The 16,264-nt window shown below is 50.6% G+C and overlaps 1 protein-coding gene across 3 annotated transcripts in view; it reads right to left on the minus strand.

The window, feature by feature from the left end:
• Positions 1-16,030, minus strand: part of GGTA1 (glycoprotein alpha-galactosyltransferase 1 (inactive)) — a 57,287-nt gene extending 41,257 nt beyond the window's left edge. Inside the window, exon 1 of one of the 3 annotated variants that reach the window (XM_042912242.1) lies at positions 15,948-16,030. The gene's annotated coding sequence lies outside the window, so the exon portion shown is untranslated. Of the gene's footprint in view, positions 1-9,619; positions 9,720-14,927; positions 15,071-15,947 lie in introns of those variants that run through there. The other 2 variants (XM_042912239.1, XM_042912241.1) reach the window with 2 other exon arrangements.
• Positions 16,031-16,264: the final 234 nt, after the last annotated feature.

Below are 16,264 nucleotides of genomic sequence, written 5' to 3' on the forward strand. Positions count from 1 at the left end.
AAAACCACTGAATTGGCTGATCATCCAAGAATCCCCGAAGAGAAATTTTTAAATTCCTTAAAGGCAGTTAACCTACCTTTGTTGAATATTTCTCAAACAGGTGTGGACACAGCATGGAGCCTGCTTACCAGGCTCTTTATTTGACCATCACGATTTAAAATCTTCTGGTGTGGTCCAGAAATCAATGAGTGGAGGGGGGAAATGTGGATAGCAATGCAATAGAATATTACACAAACTTAAAAAAATGTTTTTGAAGAATAGGTAATAAAATGGAACGTTAAATGAGAAAGCCAGATACCAAACTGCACAAAGGCTATGATCTCAGCTCTGGATCTAATACATCAGAATTACTGGACAAGTATGGTGGTTCCTCAAAAAATTAAACATGGAATTCTCTATACCCAAAAGAATTGAGGACGGAGACTCCTCAAATTGAGATTTGTACACCAATGTCTAGGCAGCATTATTCACAATAGCCAAAAAGGTAGAAACAACTCAGAAGTCCACTGACGAATGCGTGGATAAACAAAATATGGTGTATACATACAACGGAGTATTATTTAGCCTTGAAAAGGAACGAGATTCTGACACCCGCTTCAACGGCGATAAACCTTGAAAACGTGCCAAGTGAAATAAGCCAGACACAAAAGGACGAACACTGGATGATGTTACTTAGATGAGGTGTGTAGTCAAATTCCTGGAGGTGGAAAGTAGAGTGGGGGATACCACGGCCTGGGGTGTGGAGGGAATGAGCAGTTTATTGCTTCCGGGGGACAGAGCGTCTGTTTTGGATGATGGAAATGTTCCAGAGGTGGACAGTACGGATGGTTGCACAATAATGCAAGTGTATTTAATGCTACTGAATGGTACACTCAAAAAATGTTATAATGGTAAATTTTATGTCATGTATATTTCACCACAATAAAAAAAAAATACCAGCCAGAACTAGATTGGCATGGTGACAATGGTGAATTGTGTGCGACGAGATTGTGGCAGACTGATCACTTTATTCTTTCCACTTCTCTGCATTTTCAAATGTTCTACAACGAGAATAAATTACTCCCGAAACCGGACACACAGCTACTTAATTAAACAATTCTGGTGGTTCTCTGACACTTCCCAAAAATGCCTTGTTGTCCTTTACGTAAATGGGAGCAATACTTTATGTACTTAATACAAGGAGCCAAGTTCAAGGATGCCAACTCAAGTATACACCAAGCTGCTCAGTCAAAATAAATGACAGGCAGACTGCCTCCCCTTTTTAAGACTAGTTGTCCTCATCTATATTTAAATAAGTTTCAAATAAAAACGGAACCCAAATAAATCTTCTAATGAGCTTCCCAAGAAGCTGTCTGGCTTGGAGATACTCAAATGCAAACTGAAGAGAGAAAGAAAGCTGCAGAAAAGTGGGAGACAGCCAACGTTTTCCCCAGGACAGTAAGGCACTGCAGCTGGGGAAGTGACTTCGTCAGTGAATTTCTATCCCGTCTGCTTCTGGAAGATGTCCTTGGGTAGAAAGGATTCAGAATCCAGAAGAGGCCCTTTGTGTTCACTGCAAATCCACCCCCTCCATCATCTCCCCCCCCCCCCCCCCACATAAATGTTGACCAAATATTCCAAGGATATTAATGGTTGGAAAGGCAGCCAATGTGTCTACCTGCCAGGGTGCCCTCCGCCCTAGACCGCCTGGGTCCACTTTTCCTGGCTCTTGGGCCCTCTGCCTGCCCACAGAGTGCTTCCTCACTGGCCATGTGACCTCAGGCAGTGTCTTTACCCAACCAATGGGAAGAAAGGCACCCACCTTGTAGGGCTATGGTAGGGGTTAAACGATGTCGCCTGTGTAAAGTGTCACTGAGGTGTTGGGTGCATGGTAGGTGCTCACAAGCTTCTTCCTTTGCACCCTAGTTCACTGTTCAAGATTCACGCGTGTCTCGGTGGGATGTTGAAGAGTAGTGCCAAAGGTAGCTAATGCCGAGTGGCAGGTTTTAGAATCACGGTAAAACAGTAGGGAGAAGAGAGGCTCTTTCAGACCTGGGGTTCAAGGATGGCCCTGGAAGGCAGGCGAAGGGAGCCCAGCAGCCCCATGGAGCCCAGCTCTAGCTCCCACATTGGCCAGCATAAAGCTCTTTCGTGGGAGTCTGGGTGAAATCCTCAGAGAAGGAAGACGGGCTCCATTTCACGGATGAAGAAACAGAAGCTCAAAGAGGCTGTCTGTCTTTTTCAAAGGCACACAGTTGGGGAATAACCAGATACAGGGTTTTCTCAAACTCCCTTGGCGTGAAATGGCAGAGGGGGGGCTGATAATTCCAGCTCTGCCACAAAGTCCTTTGTTTAGTTAGGTGTTAGTCTCTTGCCTCTCTCCTTAAAAGAAAAAAAAAATTTTTTTAAAGAAAAGGTGAGGAGGGGACAGGAAGAAAAATTCTTTGAGGCACTACACTAGGTTCACTTCCAATCTCTGGGCTTTGGCGTTCTCATGTACAAAATAAGGCACTTCCTGCCTCAAGACATTGCCACCGGCTCACCCCTCCGCCTGAGACACCTTTCCCGGCCCCCTCACACCCATGCACCCTCCTTCCGGTCCTTAAGCTTCAATGACAATGTCACCCCCCAAGGGAAGGCTTCCCCGTTCTATTCTTACGCTCCTTTGTAGCACCCTACGTCCTTCCGTTGGGGCACTGACCCCTATTTGGACACCTAGGTGTGATTCTTTGATTGACACACATCTCTCCATGAGACGGAGATTAATTAGCTGGCAGAGAGGCGGCAGTCAATGGCATTTGTTGTATGTTGACTCAAAAAGCGAGTTCTCCTCAGGGCTCTGTTCTTCAGAAAGTGCCCTCCCATCCCCACCCCCTCCTCAGGCTCTCATCTGCAAAACATAGGGAGGTGGATGGGGCACCTCTTAGATTTCTGCCAGCTCACACATTCTATGATTTTATCACCTCAACAGACAAACGAACAAAGGACAAACCAAACCCAAACCTACAACCATTGTGATTCCAGCTCTCTGGACAAGTTCGTAGAACAGGTTCTTACACTCTCGGGCCTCAGTGTCCCTAGCTACAGAACGAAGCATTCAGGTACAGCCTTCTAGGCTCTTCTCATCACTGACAATGGTAATTCCAGTAACAAGGCTCCCCCCTCCCCTTGCCTTTCACCAAGAGCTGTACCTCATTCCGGGCACACAAACAGGAAACGTGACATCCAGGAGCTGATGAGCGGCTTGTTTCTCTGAAGCCTGGGCGGGTGACTGGGGGAACGACGAGTTTCTGAACCTTCTACCGAAGCTGAGAGTCCGTGCCAAAGACATTTCTCCAACAGTGTAGGCGGAGGGCACTGCTGGTGTCTACCTGGGCCCCCTACATCACCCCCACCCTGGTGCATTCGCAGGGGCCGTGCAACCCAGAATGAGCAGATTAACAGTCTTGAGGGCGTCCCTGTGACCGTTCCTCTGAAGGCACTGAATCCCGGGACGGAGTAGAAGGTGGAGGGCAGGACACCTAGGCTCTGGCTCACGCCCCTCTCTGGGCCTGGGTTTCCCCATCTGTCGAGTAAGGGGACTGAATTCGGGACTGTGCCACGTCCCTGCCCACTCTGTTTTTTCTTCCGGGAGGCGGTGTGGTGCCATGATGAAGGCCATCGCCCCCTGCCCGTATCTGAGAATCAAATCTCTCCTTCACCGGGTGGCCCTGGGAAATTTCTTAATCTTTCTGTGCCTCAGTTTCCTCATTTGTAAAACTGGGGTTTCTCGATGAGGAACAGGCAGGGCTCCTGTAGAGCTCCTAGACAGCATCTGACGTGAATAAGTGGCCAGTAAGTGTGAGCTGTTTTTTTTATCATCACCCTGGCTTCTGGATCACTTCCCTTTCTCGCCCTGCCCATACACGGACCAGGCCGGCCGTGAGGACCACGGCGGCAGCCCCGTCCCTCAGAGGAAGCAGATCCCAGAACCCGGCCCAGCCTCAGTGTCCTCCCCAGCACAGGCAGGACACAAAATACCTGCTTCTGCCAGCCGCTGTGGGAACGAAAAGGAGCCTTGACCTACGTCCCCCAGGGCTGTGGCTCTCAAAGCGTGGCCCGCAGAAGGATGCCGTTTTTTCCTCCGTGAGGAGGCAGACAAGTTGAGAGTATGTTCAATTGGCTGTATTTTAACAAAATATCATCCGTGGAGGATTAGTCACAAAGAAGGATGGTTCTTCCACATCAAGGCATCAGGCATGGTGCAGGAGACACAGGGTCATTGCTCTGTCTCCTGCAGCTGCCCAACTTGGCTCCAGTGGGCTCTGTGTCCAAGGTGGAGTTCTGGGCTCCTATCTTTCTAGAACGACTCACCCAGGCAGACTGCCCGTCTTGACCCGAGAGCATTTCACCCAGTGGCAAATGCAATGGGTCTCGAAATATCTGTTGCCACTGAATAGGCAGCGACTGGCTCTCAGCAGAGCCCAGAGGGCTGGGCAGGGACCAGTCATGGCTGCTCAAGGAGAGTCACTGGCACTCAGTGTTTTAAAAAGCTGTCCACAGAGGAAAAGAATAAAACCGACGGTCCTCAAAACCCAGGCACTAGCTCCTACCCTTGAAGATGCTCAGTTGCGAACCTCTGTTTGGCAGCCATGTTCGGAAGGGATGTCTTTCTCAGGGATCGAGCCTTTTTATAGCTGAAGGGAACCTTAGGGGCCTCCGCCCAAATCCTTTTCTTTCACAGATGAAGGAAAAGGTTCACGAAAAGATGACTCTTATAGCAGAGGCAGGATTTGAACCCTTGAAGGCTCCTTGACTTACTTCCATTTGTTCAACGGACCCATGGTTACTGAAGGCCTGCTACATCGATGCACTCAGGACTCGACAGCGAACCAAAGAGGTAAGTACTCTATTCCCACAGAGCTCACCTTCCAGTTGGTAAGCAGATAAAATTAATAGTTGTAATTAACAAATAATTAAGGATATATAGTTTCAGTGGAAATATAACATATATTACATAGAATATATTAATACATTACTCATTAAATATTATTGTTTGGTAATAGTATCAAAATTAATTAATATATTAATATAATATAAACTCGGCGGTGGAAAGGGTTATAAAGCAAATAAAAGATGTCGACGTGTTGGAGACTGACTCGGGGGTGAGGGAGCTGCTGTCTGGGGATCCTCCTTGCGCCAGCCTCTCTCTGGGGTCCCCAGGGACCTCCCAAGCCAGTAGCGTGCTGTAGTTGGCTCACGTTGGCTTGCAGGGGCCAACCGTTCAATTTTTAGGAATTTGGCAAGTGAGCCGTTAAATACAGCCGTCATTAAAAATTCAATTGTATAAGCTTATAATTAAATGAGTCCTATTAAGAACGAAAGTATCCATCAAAACCCATCGCTTCCTAATTGTTTCATTACATGGTATGCTCCTGAGGTTATGTGCACCAATTGTGTTGAGACATAGCGGGAAATGCGATAGAAAAGTAGGCTCCCTCAAGTGGCGGCTTGAACGTGGTCATGGTGTAAACATTTACACTTAAGAGACTGGCAAACACCACACAGCAGGGCTTTCAATTCTCCGGGAGCTAGTCACACTGTCTAGATCTAATCCGGGCCTTCTGTGTTCGTGGGAGTCTGTGTTCTTCCGGCCAGAGGGTGTGTGGTGTAGCCCCAACTCCCCTGGGGTTGTGGGGGCGGGGGGTGCGGGGAGCTTCCAGTCACATGGCCTGAACATTCTCTTCCCTTTTTAAGGTTTCCACGGTGAGGAAGCAAGACTGGGATCTGTAAACGGATCTGTCTGCTTCTGCAAAACCGCGGCTCTGGTCAACAATATTCATCAAGGGTCTCTAAGATGGTGATTCATTCGTTCATTTGTTTATTTGGTTTTGATACAATTAAGTCCCGTGGTAAGTGTCCCGAGGAGGTAAAAATTTTTATTGATTGTTTGTTTGCTTGTTTGTTTTTAAGTGTTTATTTATTTTGAGAGGAAGAGCACGAGTGGGAGCAAGGAAGGGGCAGAGAGAGAGAGAGAGAGAGTGAATCCCCAGCAGGCTCCGCTCTGTCAGCGGAGAACCCGAGACGGGGCTCGATCTCACAAGCCGTAAGGCCCCGACCTGAGCCAAAATCAAGGGTTGGATGCTTACCCGACTGAGCCACCCAGCTGCCCCAGAAGGTAAAAATTTAAAGGAACTCCTGCAGAGAATCTGTAGAAGTGTGTGTCTTACTTCTGGATTTTCATGTCAGGTTTCCTTCCTTTAAATACATAACTGTTCTGATAACAGCTGAGTGAAGATACTAGACTTCCACTGATAATAATCATAAGGGTAGCTGCCATTTAATAGCATCACGTCACGAGACACATTTGTCTCTGAAATCCACACCAACCCATCTTACACCTGGGAACGTTGAGGTCCGGAGGTTCAATAACTTGACCAAGGCCAGGCTGCCCTTCCAAGAGTTCCCCAGAAGCCTTCTCCTGCCCGCAGTTACAGCTGTGTGGCCCTCCTTAGACCTGCAGGATTCTATGGCCCTAAGGGGGCCCCAACTCTCATGGCTTTGGCGAATTCTGCAGCTTCTCAGCTTAGCATCAGGAATCCCCTCCTGCCACCGGAGCAGAACAGGCCAGACACTTTCCCGTTTGTCCATATGCACCTGGAATGCACGTGAGTCACCTAGGCCTGACCAGTTAGTGGTGTTACATCCTAAAGAAATGGCACGAAGGTTCGGACGCCCATGAAATGTTACAGCGGCCTCAGGGGCAGCGAGAGCTAGAATTAGCTGCTATGCGGGGCGCCTGGGTGGCTCAGTCGGTCGGGCGTCCGACTTTGGCTCAGGTCATGATCTCGCGGTCTGTGAGTTCGAGCCCCGTGTCGGACTCTGCTGACAGAGCCTGGAGCCTGCTTCAGATTCTGTGTCTCCCTCTCTCTCTGCCCCTCCCTCGCTCGTGCTCTGTCTCTCTGTCTCACAGAAATGAATAAACACTTTAAGAAATTAGAATTAATTGCCATACAAGACTCTGTGTTATCTACGGCCCAACTTCTACTGATTCTTGCCAGCTTGGTTTTCTAGCCTTCCCAGGGATACTATGAGCAATAAAAGAAATCCTTCCAATGCGTGCCTTTTCTGCCACAGCGAGCTAGAATCTCCATCTCTTGCTTGCAACCCTGATCTCTGACCAGTACACGGTCCATGTGCTACTCAATACATCAGCCCCAAACATTTACTGAGCACTTGCACGCCAAGGAACGAATTCCCAAGCTCTCAATTAAATTTGCACATAAGAACATTAATTTTCCCTTCCTTTGCACAGCTCTGGCTAACATCTGAAAACAGAATTTGCTATGCAAAATACCACCGTGTAGACCACGAAAGAGTTAGTCAACCGAGCAAACGAAGACCAGTCCTTGCATTCAGGGAGCCATGCCCCCCTTCCAGGAACCCCTGTCACTGATTCTGAGCAGTTTCTTTGCCTTCCCCACAGATGCCAGGCAAGTCGTTCTCAGGGACAGCCTGCCGGCCACTTGAGGACTCGTGGTTCCCTGAGAAGGGAGGGGGGGCAGCAGTGCTTTTGCACACAGATGCTACCAACCCCAACAACGTCATCCCTCTGGGCACCTGGCCCGTTGTCCCGGGCTTGCTTCCTCCTCTGTGCTCCTCTGGCCACCAAGGCTGTCTGGGCTCTGGAACAGCCAGAGGGATATCAGGATGATTGGTTCTCACAGCTTCTTCCCTCTGCCTGAAACCCTCTTCCCTCTTTACCCCCTAACTCCCACAGGGCTCAACGTACAGGGCGCTTCCTCAAGGAAGTCCGAGCTGACTACCTCCCCCGACAGGTTCAGGCCCCGTGACACCCACCCTGCTCTTCTTCATGGCTCTCGCTGTGCGGTTGTTTTTTTTTTTTTTTTTTTTTTTTACGACTATCTCCCAAGAGAATCCCAGCGTCCCCGTGGGCGGGGACTGTGTCTCTGTTCACTGCTACCTTCAGGTATCTAGCATAGCACACGGCAGCTGCCCAACGTATTCTGGGTGTGTCAGTAAATGAGTGAGTGAATTTCTGGTGGCTCAGTGAATGCTGAATGAATAGCTAATTTCAAAGCATGAGTCTCTGGAACAGGTGCATCTCCCAGAACCACGTCCCCGGTGTCCCATCTGGCAAATGGGAGCCACAACTTCGGGCTCCCTCCGGGCACAACAGCTCCTCCTCCCCTTTGGCTTTTAGTTCGAGTGTTCATTTCCTGGGGGTTTGGACTTGCTGTTTTAACAGCAGGAGTTGCTCAGAGAGAAGTTTGCTAGATCACGGCCTCGGGGCCATTTTGCTGACAGGGAAACTGAGGCCCCAGCGGCTCCGACCGCTGGGAGCACCAGTACAGGATGGGGCTGGGCCAGCTCACTTTCAGCCCAGACTCTTTTCAGTGTCCTGCCCGTCAGTGGACATTTAAAGCAAGGGTCCTGAAGACAAGAGCAGGGATGGAATTAAGAACTTTCCTTAAGAACTAATCACAAGACCTGGCCTCCCTCTCCTAGCCTCTTCCAGAAGCTGCCTTTCACCCTCTGGTTGATTTCTGTCTGAGCAGCACCAGGCAGGAGCCCTGTCCTGGGCGAGACATGGATCTGGGGCCCAGCATCCCTGAGCCTTCGGAACCACCTTTGCTCTCCCTGCCTGCCCCCTGCCAGGGTCTCCAGGCCATACTATATTTGGAGTCCGGACCTGGCTTCCGTGCCCTCGTTCTGCCATTCATTCTTGAGAGACTTTGGCCAAAACATTAGAAGTCCATCCTTCGGTTTCCCCCCACATAACGCAGGGGAATTATTTCTAATTTTCTGACCCTCACAGTGCTTTTGTGATGCTCAAACAAGATGGAAACACGACCTCACTCTTCAAACTGCCGACTCGCGTAGACAACCCCAATTATAATAATTCCATACTTATTTTTCTGTTTCCCCGGGGTTTTGCTGTCAACCCATAGCCAGCTGACCTCCTTCCAGGGCTCATTCTCCCCACCCAGCCTCTCAGTGCCATTCAACCCTCTTGCCAACATCCTCCCGGGAACCCCGCTCTGCCCCCGGCTTCCCAGACATGCTCTGCCTGGGCCCTCCTCCTCCCTCTCAGATCACTCACTCCCCTGAGTTGGGACCTGCCTCAAGGGGCAGCACCACACTCTCTCCTGCCATTGCCATCTGCCAAGCACACGTGGCTTCAGAGAGGAGCCACAGGAAGCACATGCCCACCACCCAGCTCCCTCGGGGAATGCCTGCGCGGGCTTTCCCCGGCGCCCAGAAACGTGAGCGCACGGCGTGGGGTCTCCATCCCACCACCAGCCATCACCACCTCTCCCTCACGGAAACTCTATGTGGCAATAAAAATGAGCACAGTGGCTGCTGGCGCCCGCGTCCTGGCAGCTCCCTCCCCCCCCCTCCCCCCGGCTGGGTCTGATTGCATGCAGCCGACCTCTGCGGCCTCCACGCTGGGTTTGGACAAGCCGAGCGGAGAGTAGCTCTCTGGCTGGAGACTTAAACGACATTTTTTTACTTCCTCTTTTTCGAACGGAAAGGCCTTTTCGAAGTTATTCTGGGTTGAGTATACTAAATGATGACCCCTTTGCTTTTAGTACACGGACCGGACTCTCTATCAGTGTGACTTCCCAAACTAACCCACCTGGCCTCCCTCTCCGAGGGGCGCGACGAAGCTCCTGTGAGCCGACCGTTCAGCCCAGGCAGAGAGGTGAGGGGTCTTGCTTCGGGCCTGACAGCTACTAAGGGTGCACACTCAGCAGGGGGCCTCCGGAGGCCACACTTAACCACCGGAGCAGGTCAGTTAAGAGGGCGGTGGTCGTGTGCAGCGTGCCCTCTGGCTCCTGTGGCTCACAGAGAAAGGAAGAAAGGACCACACGTGAGGGAATGTTAAGTCCAGGATGCCCAGGGTGGCGGGGGAGGGGGAGCGGGGGGCGGGGGAGGGCCGAATTTCCGGGAGGCAGGATGAAGAAACTGCCTTTTCACCAAGAGGATGATGATTGAGCTGGGTCTTGAAGGATGAGTAGGAGTCTGCAGGTGGATTTGGGGAGGAAGGGAGGAAGGGGTTCCAGGCAGAGGGGGCAGCATGGGAAAAAGCCCAGGGGCATAAAGCCAGGAGAGGGTGTCAGGGACTGTAGGAGATCCCTGAAGCTGGAGCAGAAAGTCGAAGGGATAGGGTGATGGGAAGAAAGCTGTTCAGAGAGCGGCTCGTGCGGGATCTTGGATGTCACGTAAAGGAACATGTAACTTACTCTGAGGGCAGAGTGGAGCCTGGGAGCGATCCAAAACCCAGTCAGTGTGGTGTCTGGGAAGGCTTAGGCTGCGGGGACAAGATGTACTGGAGGTCACAGCAGCCCAGCCTCTCCGGGCTGGAGAGGGGTGCAGGTGCACCTCAACTAAGCAGGAGCAGAGGGACGGAAGTAAAAGGACAACAAAGAGGTAGGACTGCCTAGATCATAGATTTGGGGGCGGGGCGGGGGGGAGACTCCCAGACAGAGGGATCGTGTGTGCAGAAATACAGCGATTTGAAAGCACACCACCATGCTTGAAGAGAGAGCCACGGTACCAAGGAGTAGGCCGGCCGTGCGGGGGGGATTAGTTCAGAGAGAAAAGAATAAATGGAGACTCGTATCGGGGAGTCCTTAACAAATATATGTGGTCATTTGGATTACTGTTCCCGAGCATCATTCTCTGCCAGACAGCAAAGGCAGAGGGCTGTCAAGGGCTGCCTTGACGTTGGTTGCTGAAGGGTGGGGTGGCTCTGGCAATTTCTGAAAATAAGACACCGGTGCAGCGAGCTCCATCAATTGACTCTCCCTTACGAGAATGATTTCTCGGTAGCATGTGATACTGTTCGATAGCATTTTACCCACATTAGGACTTCTTTTAAAATTGAGGCCGGTCCTCTCAAGCCCTGCCGCTGCTCCATCAACCAAGCTGATGTGATATGCTTAATCTTTTGTTGTCATTTCAACCATCTTCACGGCCTCTTCACCAGTAGATGCTATCTCGAGGAACCGCTTTCTTTGCTCATCCATAAGAAGCAGCTTCTCATCTGCCAAGGTTCTCTCATGAGATTGCAGCAATGCAAATACAGTAATAGTGAAAGCGTTTGTTGAAATCATGAAGAAATTGCAAGAATGACCAAAAGGTGCCGTGAGCAAATGCTGTTGCCATAAATGGCGCACCTAGACTTTCTGGACCCAGGGTTGCCACAAACCTTCAATTTGTAAAAAAAATAAATAAATTAAATAAATAAATAAATAAATAAATAAATGCAATGTCTGCAAAGCACAATAAAACAAAACATGCCTGTATATACATCTGTCCCATTGCCTCTGGGCATGGACATATTACTGGCTTTGACCAGCAGCATGTGGGTAGAAGTGACAGTGTGCCAGTTTAGAGTAAAGGCTTTAAGAGGCATTACATCATTTCCTTCTTCCTCCAACTCTAACCATGAACATGACATATACCAGATAGAAGCAGCTCTTTCAGCCTATGTCCTGCAATGAGAAGACACATGGGCAGATCTTCTGGCTGGCTGGCACCTGCAGCACAGCCACAAAACCATGTATCACAATGGCTCTCCAGCCGTCATGTAAGGTGAACAATAAACTTCTGTGGTCAGACGTTAAGATTGGGGGTTTTTGTTATGCAGCATAGCTGCAGCAAAAGCTAGCTGATACACCCTCCATGAGACATACTATAGCATGTCTCATATAGTGATACTCTATGATAGTATCATGTGATGCACACTATATGAGACACAAAGGGAGCAGATGGTAAAGAACTTTCCACGTCATGATTAAGAGTTGTGCACATGGAAGGTCAACAGAGAATTCTGTAGTCGATACACATTGGAACCTTCATTCACTCACACCCAGTCACAGAGGTGGAGACATCCATCCTTCTGCTCCTCTAGAATTTTGCCCTATTGGCCATCTCTTACCTCTCTTAGACTGAGTCCTTCCCCTGGCCTGTATCTCCCTTGTCTTTTCCGTCCTAAAATCCTTCCCTTCACCTTCACCTTCCTACAACTGTAGCTCAATCTCCCTCTGGCCTTTTCACACAAATTTCTTGAAAGTATTGCCTGTACTCACCATCTCCACTTCTTTCCCTCTCATATCTCAGCAATCTAACTTGTCTGTCCTCCATCCCACCAAAATTACTCCCAGCAGATTTCAGTAATCTCCTAACTGCCCAGTGCATCTTCCTGCCCTTATCTTCCCAGGCTGCTCCACACCATTTAGCGTGGAACCAAATACATTATCTCTGCCCTTGACCCAAATGTTCCTCGTTATGTATTCTCTCAGCTAGTGGTGCCATCATTCATCCAGTGACCCATGACAGAAAGCCAATACGAGATAATGAGTTGTGTCCGGCCTTGCCAAGTTTGTAGCATCTTTGAGACATCCAAGAAGAGATGCCCAGTGGGCAGTGAAACATGTGAATCGGGGACCCGAAACAGAGATGTGAACTGGAGATAAAGATGACTGCTCTGGAGGTAGCATTTAAAGTCATTGGCATGGGGGCACCTGGGTGGCTGAGTCAGTTAAGTGTCTGGCTCTTGCTTTCCAGGTCAGATCATGATCTCACAGTTCATGAGTTCGAGCCCCCATTGCACTCTGTGCTGACAGCACGGACCCTGCTTGGGATTCTTTCTCTCTCCCTCTCTCTTGCCCCTCCCCCCCCTTCTCAAAATAAATAAATAGACTTTAAAAACAATTAAAAAAAAAAAAAGCCATAAGCGTGGACAAACTTGCTTAGTTTATAGAGTAAAAGTACCAGGTCTTAAATTGCAGGTGATACACAGAGAGCTCTCCTAAGCCCAGAATTTCCTATTCCTAATGTCACAATTCCAACAATTCCATTAGGTTCCTTCCCTCCGGAGGCATGGCTTCTGGTGGCCTCCACACCACCATCTTATTTTATATTCTGCCCCCTGTTCATGCTGTCTTCTCCAACAGCCCTTAAAATTGCATCATAAAAATAGAAGGTATAAGATACCATCACCCTGCCACTAAAATGGCTAAAATCAAAACGACTAAAATAAAAGCAACACCAAATATCATCAAGCATGTGGAATAATTGCAAGAGCCTTACGTTGCTGTGGGAAGGTAAAATGGTATACCCTATGACCCACGAATTTCAGTCCTACATGAAGACCAATGTCCACAAAAGAATTCTACAAGAAATAAGAGCTCAAACTGGAAATAACCCAACGCGTTCCTCAGTAAGGGAATAAATAAGCAAACCGTGGTATACCCATACAACAGAATAAACTACTACTCAAGCAATAAAAAGGAACAGACTACTCATATATGCAGCAATACAGGTGAATTTGGAAACCACTACGTCAAGTGAAATAAACCAGAGATATACAGTATGATTCTATTTACACGAAGTACAAGAGCAGGCAAAATTAATCAATGGTAATAAAATCAGGAAATGGTTGTCTGGGAGGGACAGAAGGAAAATTAGTTGGAAATGGAAACTTTCCAGGATGTTGCAAATATTTACCTGTCACTTTGGGTGGTGGTTGCATAGGTGTGAACAATTGTCAAAACATGTTTGAACTGAAGATTTGTGGATACTATTGTATCTAGATGATACTTTAATTAAAAATTAGAAAAATAATTTGTAAGGATCTACCAAAAAACACTAAAATAAAAAGAACGTACAGGGCAGAAAACACAGTCATTTCAAATACAATTATATTTATAGTGTGAATGTCCCTATATGAATGCCCAGTCTCCGGCTTAATGCTGTCCCCTTTCAGCTATTCTCGCTCACTCTTGCTCCCATCTTAATGATGTCTGTCCATTAGCTGTTTTCTAACCATTAGGAGAGATGATGTAATATAAAGAGCACAAGCCTTAGAGTCAGACAGGGCTGCATTCAAATCCCAGCCTTGAGTTAGAAGCTGAGCATCCGTGGGTGAGTTACTTGGCCTCTCTGAACTTCATTTCCTTTACTATAAAATGAGGTAACAAGATCCCCCACCCTGTTGTGTTGGGCTATGATAAGGGCAGTGTGCTGACTAGCTCCTGGGGAACCTAATTCTTTTTGATCTTAGCCTATGAACAAACTGTTAGTTCTACTCACATCTAAAGGTCCCACAAAAGTCCGAAAACATCTCAGAGGATGTGATTCATGGCTTCTTCTCCCAGAAGGGTAAGAAGGTGAACCAGAGGCCTTGGAGTTAGGATCCAGGTGAGCTGGTGCTAACAGCTGGAGAAATGGCTGCTCGGAGCCACCATGGCCAAGGGAAAGGTGCTCGTGGCCCATGACTCAGGAGACAGGCTTCCTGGCAAGGCTTGGCCACCAGAGAATCTTACACAAACCACTTTGCATACCTCTTGACTCAGTTTCTCCAAAGCAGACTGGATCTGAGGAATCTGATAACAAAAACAGCCCCTGGGGTTTCCCAATATACATAGGAGAGATAAAGGCAGAAGGGAGCTTGTTCCTTCTGAAAGAAGGAAGGAGGGGTCAGAGCCCTGCCCTGTAGGCCCCCCTCCCCCACTACGGTGGCTCCAGAGCCAGGATCTCAAGACTCCCAGGAGCACAGTCTGCAATCTCCTGGACCAAGGTAAACCCCAGGGGCATTCCCAGCTCTGCTTTATTAAGTCATTGAATACCTGCCACTTCCAACAACAATTGAGATCTGCACCTGCCCCCCCTCCCCTGCCATCTGGTAGGAGAGACACGGTACACCCAGCAATAACTCAGAACCAGGGAGAAAGTGCTTGCTTAGTGCAGCCAAAGAGGCACAGAAGTGCAACAGAATAACCATGTCCCCACCGCAGGTCACACACGCTGGCATTTTCTTACTCAGAGCAGCACCCCCATTTCATAGTTGCAGAAACAGGCTTCCCGGGGATAGCGTCTCCCAGCTAAGAAGCAGTGAGGCCTGGGGTCCCCAGCATCTCCTGCCTCCTGAGACATACCTATTTCCAGGTAAATGAAGAAGGCAAACGAGGCCTGCGCCAGATCCAGAAGGAGTGCAAACGGCGAGCAAAGCCACAGAAGCAGCCGCCTGGTCCCGGTTCCTTCCGGGGGCGGGATGGGAGAGGTGCAGGGGCGGCGGGGGAGGGGATGGTGGCGGGGAGGAGGAGAGGCGCTGACACCCTCCTCGCCTTCCTCCTCCTCCCCGGCCCGGCCAGCGGGCAGATTGGGAAATCTCAAGTCGCTCTGCTTTCTCTCCTCCAGCGCTAACAATTTTTTCCACTTTACTGTTTTTTGGATGCCTTTCAAGAGTTTGTGCAATCATTCTGTTTAGCTGTTTTTCTGCCATTTTCAACGGCGGGGTGGTGTCCCTTTCGAGCAGGAACGGGGCTGTTTGTAAAGTTGAAGGGACCCTGTCTCCTCCCTTCACCCCAGTGCAGCAGGCCCTTTTGCTGCCAAAGTTACAAATGTTTGAAACTTTCGCTGTGCCGAGTTTGGCTGGGTCCGCGCTCTCGGACCACTCCTCCTCCGTGCCCCAGCTTTCAGGGACTCCGGCGCCCCCTCTCGTCACCCTCTCAGGCTCCCCCTTCTCAGGGGCATCCTCTTCCCAAGTAGTCCAGGGCGAGAGCCCTCCCTCTGTCCTGCCCCCCGGGCGAGGACAGACCCCTCACTCCTTTCGAGATTCCCCCAGGGGCGGGGGTCCCACCGCGCACCCCCCGGGGCTCCTCTCTCCCGCCCGCACCCCGTCGGCCCCGTGGGGAGACCTCGGCCCGCCGCCCCTCCGGCGAGTCTGCAGGCTGGGCACAGGCAGCGACAGGGACAGGATGGGGACAGGGACCGGGGCAGAGAGAGAGAGAGAGCGACAAGAACAAAAGCGGGGACACAGGCAGGGCAGAAACAGGGCAGGGCCGGAGCGGTGGCCCCGCTCCTCTTCCCCGCCGCCCCCCAAGCCACGCCCGCAGCCCCCGGGCCGGGCCCAGCTCCCACCTCCCGGGGCTCGGGCGGCGCCCCGCGGGACCCACCTGATCCGCAGAGCCTGGGCGCACTCGGGGCCGGACCGCGCCTCGGCCCCCGGCCCGGCGGCGCCCTCGGCGGCCCGCACGGTGGCCGCGCCGCCTCTGCCCGAGCCCCGCGGGGCGCGCCGGGGCGGGGTGTGCAGCCTGCGCTCCGGGCCGGGCCGGCCGCGGGGCGCTGCTCCCGGGCGGCGGGCGGCGGGCAGGGGCGCGCGGGAGCCGGCGAGCGCTCGACAGACAGCGGCGGCGCTCCCCGCTCTGCGCCGCCCGCGGCTGTGTGTGCAGAGCCGGGCCCGCCCCGGACACTGGCGGCCGGGAGGCCGGCC

The sequence above is a fragment of the Panthera leo genome, chromosome D4 (genome assembly GCF_018350215.1).
Source record: "Panthera leo isolate Ple1 chromosome D4, P.leo_Ple1_pat1.1, whole genome shotgun sequence".
Taxonomy (NCBI): Eukaryota; Metazoa; Chordata; class Mammalia; order Carnivora; family Felidae; genus Panthera; species Panthera leo.